Genomic DNA, 6907 nt, shown 5'->3' with positions numbered 1-6907 from the left:
AGTGTAAGTGACAACCTGAGATGATGACAAAGTTATTTTACTCTTTGCCTCTTTTTCTGTCCTATTCACTGTTCAATTGGGGTACCCCAACAGAACTTGCAGGTGTTCCTTTTAGCATTGCTTGGTGAGTATGTATATTAAAATTCATTTGAATTAATGTGGTAAGTATAAGGATATTTTTTGAATATCCCATCAAATGTATTAAATTGATTACAAGTAACTGGCATGTGCTATTTTTAATTGAGAAGCAACCAGAAAACAAAACAGCTAAATTATCTTGAAAAACTCAAGAAGATAAAAGCTTAATATTCACTTTTTAAAAATCTCTACAGATGGATTAGTGGTTGCCAGAAGGGAAGGGGGGAGAAAAGAGGGCGAAAGGGGTGATCAGGCACACGCATGTGGTGACGGATTCTAACTGGTCTTTGGGTGGTGAATATGATGTAACCTACACAGAATTTGAAGTATATTACCATGCACACCTGAAAGTTATATAATGTTATAATCCAATGTTACTGCAATAAACAAAAAATTTTTTAAAACTTTTGAGATTAATAATTTGGGGACATTAACTTTTACCCAGTTTTCAACATTAGGGTAAAAACAGTGAACAGCTCAAGCTCTCTAGTTCAAGTGTTTCCAAAAGATAGCAGGCAGTGCCCTAATCAGCTTCAAAAACAGAGCAAAGATGGTAAGGAAATTTAAGGACAGCATTAGCAAAAACTGTGACATAAAGTTGAGAATTCATCATACAAATGCCAAGTAGCTGGAAGCTTCTGTGTACTTCACTGACCACAGAGAAAGGCAGCATTTTGGAGGGGAGGGGGACTGGCTCTGAAAAAGATAGTTAACTTTCATAACTGAAGGTCATAGAACCTATCTCAATCTTCCCTAATTTAAAACTGACTTTGAATAATGTCAGCATAAGTCATTATTAGGCCAGGAACATCCCCAAACTACTGTCTCCACTATCATTAAATACAAGCCTGCCTTTTTTTTTTTTTAAAGCAGTGCTTGGCTTAGTACTGCTGCTTTTCTGTTTGTTCTTAAAAAGCACCACCACAAATACTGTGTTCCTTTGACAACATGTTTTTAAATGGCTATTTTTGGATTCTTGGCTGCTAATATTCTGAATCAGAAATTTTGCCAAGTTTTATTTCTCTAATTAAACCCACCCATATTCCTAGAATTCAGTATCAACAGAAAAGGACCAATGAAAGTCACTTACCAGACTGAATGAGCTCTCAATCTACACCACACTGTTAAAGCTTTAGCTCTTAGTTCTGCATTTAAGGAAATTCCTCCCAATATTTTAGAATCCACAGATGAGAACTGCAGTGATTACTTTGCAAATAATTCTATATCCAGGCAACAAATTTTAGGAGAGGCAGTAGCAGTTCTGGCAAAGCAGTGAACCAAACGTTGAGGAATTAGGACTGTCAACTGTCAACCTCAAGGCAAGATACCAAAGATAAGGACTCAGTAAATTAACAATGCCTTATCTGACCATGTTCAATAAAGTTCATGCAAAACTATATTCTTCATAAATAAATTCCTGTGCCACTACTGTTTGCCTTAAAATCTTTGAGGGGTAGGAACTACTCAGGTCACTTCTTCAGTTAAAGAACATTTTCAGATTTAAAAATATCATATGGGATTCAATATAGGGGGAGGGAGCATATATTGCATAGCTTTTGGACAAGAATAATAATTTTGTCACCCAGGAGACAGCCAAAATTCCTCAAAATATCTTATCGCTACCGGGCTTTTACATTTTCAAGAACTGTCATTATATCATTAAAATTACTCATCTTTGTAAATTAGTGCAGATAAATTAATGCAGATGAACAGAAGTTACTTCTTGATAACTGGCTCATGGAGTAGTATTTTTAAAAAACAATTTCACTCTATTTTCTCTTCAAAAGGGCCCAGAAGAGACATCGATAATTTGAGACAACCTTAACATTGTAGTCTAAAAACTATCCTTAAAAGGCACTGAAAAGAGTATCAGAAAATCCAGATATTCATTAAGCTATTTTTCTGGCTTACGTCTTCAATTTCAGGTAGGAAAAAGGGAACCTATACTCCCAAATTGGAAAGTGGATTTAGAAATACACAAATCATACTGTATTACACAATCCAAACAGGCCTATTATGCCTCAGGAATGGACTGTGTCCTGGGTTACTGTCTGGCAACAAGGCAACATCTGTCAAAGGCAAAGAAAACAGTATGATTGCTTTTTTTTTTTTTGCTGAGGAAGATCTGCCCTGAACTAACATCTGTGCTAATCTTCCTTCACTTTGTATGTGGGTCACCACCAGAGCATGGCTGACGAGTAGTGTAGGTCCATGCCCAGGATCGAAACCCATGGACCCAGGCTGCCAAAGTGGAGTGCGCCCAACTTAACCACTACACCACAGGGCTGGCCCCATGACTGCTTTTTAAAATGGATTTTTTCTAAGTTAAAAAAACCCAAACAAAGCAAAAGGCATCTGTTTCTTCACTACTACAATCTGAAAAGCAATTCGGGTTTGACAACCACTTAATTGCCCCCTGAAGCTAGAAAACAAGTTATTCTATTTAAGTCCGCCTTGAAAATGTAATATTTGCAAAACTCAAAATCTTCCCGTCCAGGTAATCATTCTTTACCTCAAATTCACTATCAACTTTAACTACTGTCATTCTAATTCTCTCACCCCAAAAGTTTGACTCGTACATGTCTCATAAAATACAGAATGTGAACATGTGTGCTTGGTTGACCTCATATTCACAGATAAACAACTTAAACCCTGGACTATGAGCAATGGTCATCAGTTCCCCATCTCTAAGCTCTAACTATAAAGGAAGGCTAGTTCCCTGGCTGTATGTGCACTGGTCACAGAGCACTCAATAAATTAGTAAAATTAACAGAGGTCATGATGAGCAGAACGTGTTTTAAATTTATAAGACCATCCAGAAACAATTATTAAAATCATGTAAACTTGTGCTCAACTTGCTCTCTGAATTATTTTCATTAAAAGTCAAATATAAACGAATTTGCCGTTCTGGGTACACATATTTAACTGTGTCACAGTACTTGTGCTAAGCTATAGCCTTGACAGTGCAGAGAAGCGCCTATAAAGTGTCGAGGACTACAGTGACCCCAGTAGGAAAATATGCCAAGAGAATGAGCCCAACCAAGAATCACATGGGTGTGAAAGAGCTTGGGCTTGCACGCGCTTCTTTGCCAAGCCTATTTCCACAGGGGATAGAAACCAACGATTTGATTTGACTTCCCCAGACACTACACTTACTCTTTAAGCTTGATTTATGAAAAACAGAACATATCTTAAGAGTCAGTTAATTAAATCCTAGTTTCAGACCTGTCACCACCGGATTTAACTTTCTTTAAAGAAGCATGATTCTGGTTTGTTTTTGGGAAATCGGTCAGTTGACTGAGGATGGAATTTGACTTGGGGTAGAAGGTGCTTCCAGGGAACTGAAAATTTATAAAGGCCAAATATAAATTAAAACATTTATATGTAAGAGATACAGACAAACACTAAATTAACAATGGTTACTTCTAAAGAGGGATGTGGAATGGTGGAGGAAGGGAGATCTGAAAAGGGACCTTCATTTTTTACTCTAAAGGCACGGCTCAGACAAGTTTCAACTTTTGGCAGCATGAAGCGTTATGTAACTACTTAGAGTTGTATAAAGACTTGTTTTAGTTTATGCTGTACTCTTTCCCTATCAACCTGTACTTTCCCTTTTCCCTCAAATGAAACTTGTTCTGAATAAAGAATCTGCTCAAGTTAACTCCTGAACTTTATATATTAGTCAGTCAACAGCAGGCCCAAAGTAATGTTACTTCATATGAATTGTAAGCAGATACTTTTCTAATTTCAATTCACGTGCTTACAGGAGACCCTGATTTTCTCTAAGGTCAGCACTGGTTTGCATTTAAATTCTGATTCTAATGAAATCCACCTTAATTGACCAGGTTCCTTTTGGGACGGTTTCATGGAGTCAGAGGTTATTTAAAAAGGGAAAATATACCCAAAGAGCAGTGGGAGAAAATAAAATGAAAAAGAGCTCCTAAACATGTTGGTAAGAGAAAAAAGCAAGTTGCGAAACATACGCATAGTAAGACACGATTTATGCCAAAATTTAAAACGCACAAAACTATCTATTTCTCTAGGTAAACATTCAGGTATATAAATGCATAGCAAAAAGGTAATTGAAGACTATCTACTACAGAGTAATACTTATTATTTGGGACAGGTACCCAAGGGGCACTTCCACAATATCTATATTTTTAATTCTTTTTCCTAGTATATATTCTTGCTTAAATACAAAATGAAGAACTTTCATATTTCTAGGAAGTACTACATGTGATGGCTTTCTTAAAATAGCTTGCTACCGAAGATATAGTTTAGCAAATACAGCTGTTGCCTCTTTTTCAACATTATCAGACTTTATCCCCACTGTCTCTCACCTTTCTCTCACTGCTTTACACAAGTTCAAATTTAAGGAAATCGTATTAGCTTTTTCTTGAGTATTTGATAATGAAGGGACCATAGTTACCAGAAATATCAAAATCAAGGTGAGAACCAATATAGTGGGAACAAAGGAATCAAGTAGGCAGGCCCCTTTTTGGGCTTTAAGGTGGTGCATCTGGAAGCAAGTGAAGGCTTCTCAAGAGGACAGACGCTTTAGAAGTAAGCTTTGTGCTGGGTGTGCCACGTCACATTAACTTGCCATGTTCATTCTCCACTGCAGAGAACATTCTGCAGCAGAGAGGGTAACACTCAAAAGCACACGCAGCTTCTCAGAAGAGATGGTCTAAATCTCAGCACAAGCAGTGCTAAAGGTCTATCAAAGTGATATTTGTTGAGAAGTGAAGCACTTTTGCTTAAAATTGGAAACTCTTAAAGAGTATTTCTAAATTTTTTCACTACATATGATTAATATTAAAATACTTACATTTAGGAAAATTAGCTCATAAGTGTGATTAACTTGTTTTCTTGAAAAGGACAAAGCCATCGAAGTCAGACATATGTGCAACATGAATTTTGGTCCACAAGACCAAATATATTCCCGTTTTAGCTGAGTAAAAATTACAGAATAGCAACATACTAGAATCAATGCTTCTCATGAAATCAAGTAAACATGTATGTTCAATGAATCCTAGCTTTTAATTATTAAAATCTAAGTAATGCATTTTGTAATTTAGAAAAGAATACTTAAGGATCTACTCAGCCTCTACCATCGTTAAACATTCTTGTGAAGTTCCTGCAGGTCACTACTATTTACACCATTTTCTAGAAGATCTCAACATCTTAAACAGTCACAAATTAAATATTCTCTCTTTGTAACACTATAAAGAAAACTCTGAAAACCATAATGGCAAGTAGATATCAAAAGATAAATTTCAAAAGTTAAAGGCACAGATTAAACCACTTCTACAGTTAATGTAAGTGGTTAATTATAAGGGTAAATTATATTATCTGGAGATACTATAAGATGAATGATCTAGACTCCTTGGAGCACTTACAACATAGAAAATTGAAAATTATGTATTAAAAAATAAATGGTATCACAATTTTTTAAAATGTTCTAAATATTTGGCACAACCCTTTACCTGCCTCATGTAGAAACTATCTGATAAAAGTAACATTTTTCAAAATGATTTAAAAAACTGTCAGGTTGTAGAGTTTCCTATCTACCTGACTTCCATTCTACTCCTCACTACCCTCCTTCTCTAGTTCCCAAATTTTACTTTTTCTTACTGAAAATCTAAAAATAAAATATTCTTCTTTCTTACTTTAATGCCAAATAAAAAGTAATCACTAATAATACATGGCTAATATTAAAAGAAATTCAATTTAGCAGTAAGATCCATAGCTTTAGGGTATTTTCAGGAGATATCACCAGAACAAAACAAATTCAAACGCTCATACTTCATACAATAAAGTGATGCTTTTTTCTTTTCAGATTACTGTTTACCCCAAAAAGTTGCTGTAATATACATCTTTGAAAACAATAATCTTCCTCTATAATCATAAATCAAAACAAGGAGAATACCCACCATCATTACAGAAACAATGTATACTTTTAACATAATATTCAGATGTTTTTAATGACTATCTTAAACCAATTTTTAATTATATTTACTAACTGTATACACTTACTAGCTGAAAAATACATTGGTTCTACCTACCTACTACTTTAATACACAACACAGTAACTTGTGTCTTTTTCCTAATAGCACAATTATAAGGGCAAGAACACAAAGGATATTAGGAGGTGAAGAAAGTTAGAAAAATTCCCTTGGCCTTGGTTTATCATGTCTGCATCTTCCCTTTGAATACACACTGCAACTGACTGGTCTTGTCATCACCTTTTAACTCATTCCTACCTAAAGACCTTTTGGGCTTCAGAGCAAGGACCAGGATATCATATCATCTATTGTTGCTACTGAATTAGCTTAAATTACAGGTTAAAAAAAGAAGAATGAATGCTTGAGGTTAAGAAAGATACTCAGAAAGCAAGGGAGAGTAAAGAAAAAAAATACGCACAGCGGTTGTACCCCACCAATAATTACCTGGCAACTTGAGCAGGGCTTCCTATCTGGACTTTACATCATTAATATAGGGTCCAACATTGAGAGCACAACTCTCCAATTATCATGCTTTATGACTTTATTTTTTGGAATAAAGCTCAATTTCATCTCTAATTAGTTTAAAAAACATATTTCACTCCAAGGGAGAAGAGTTATTTTCCATCTACTTCTACAACAGTAGAAATGGCAAGGGTTTCTTTACTATCTCCAAAGGAACCAGGAGGGTGAAAGCAGTTTTTCCTGATTCTGTCCTCATGACTCCCCTGCCTCCCTCCACCTCCTGTATAAACATTAACTTCACA

This window comes from Equus caballus, chromosome 28 (genome assembly GCF_041296265.1).
Source record: "Equus caballus isolate H_3958 breed thoroughbred chromosome 28, TB-T2T, whole genome shotgun sequence".
Lineage (NCBI taxonomy): Eukaryota > Metazoa > Chordata > Mammalia > Perissodactyla > Equidae > Equus > Equus caballus.
This window is presented reverse-complemented; position numbering follows the sequence as displayed.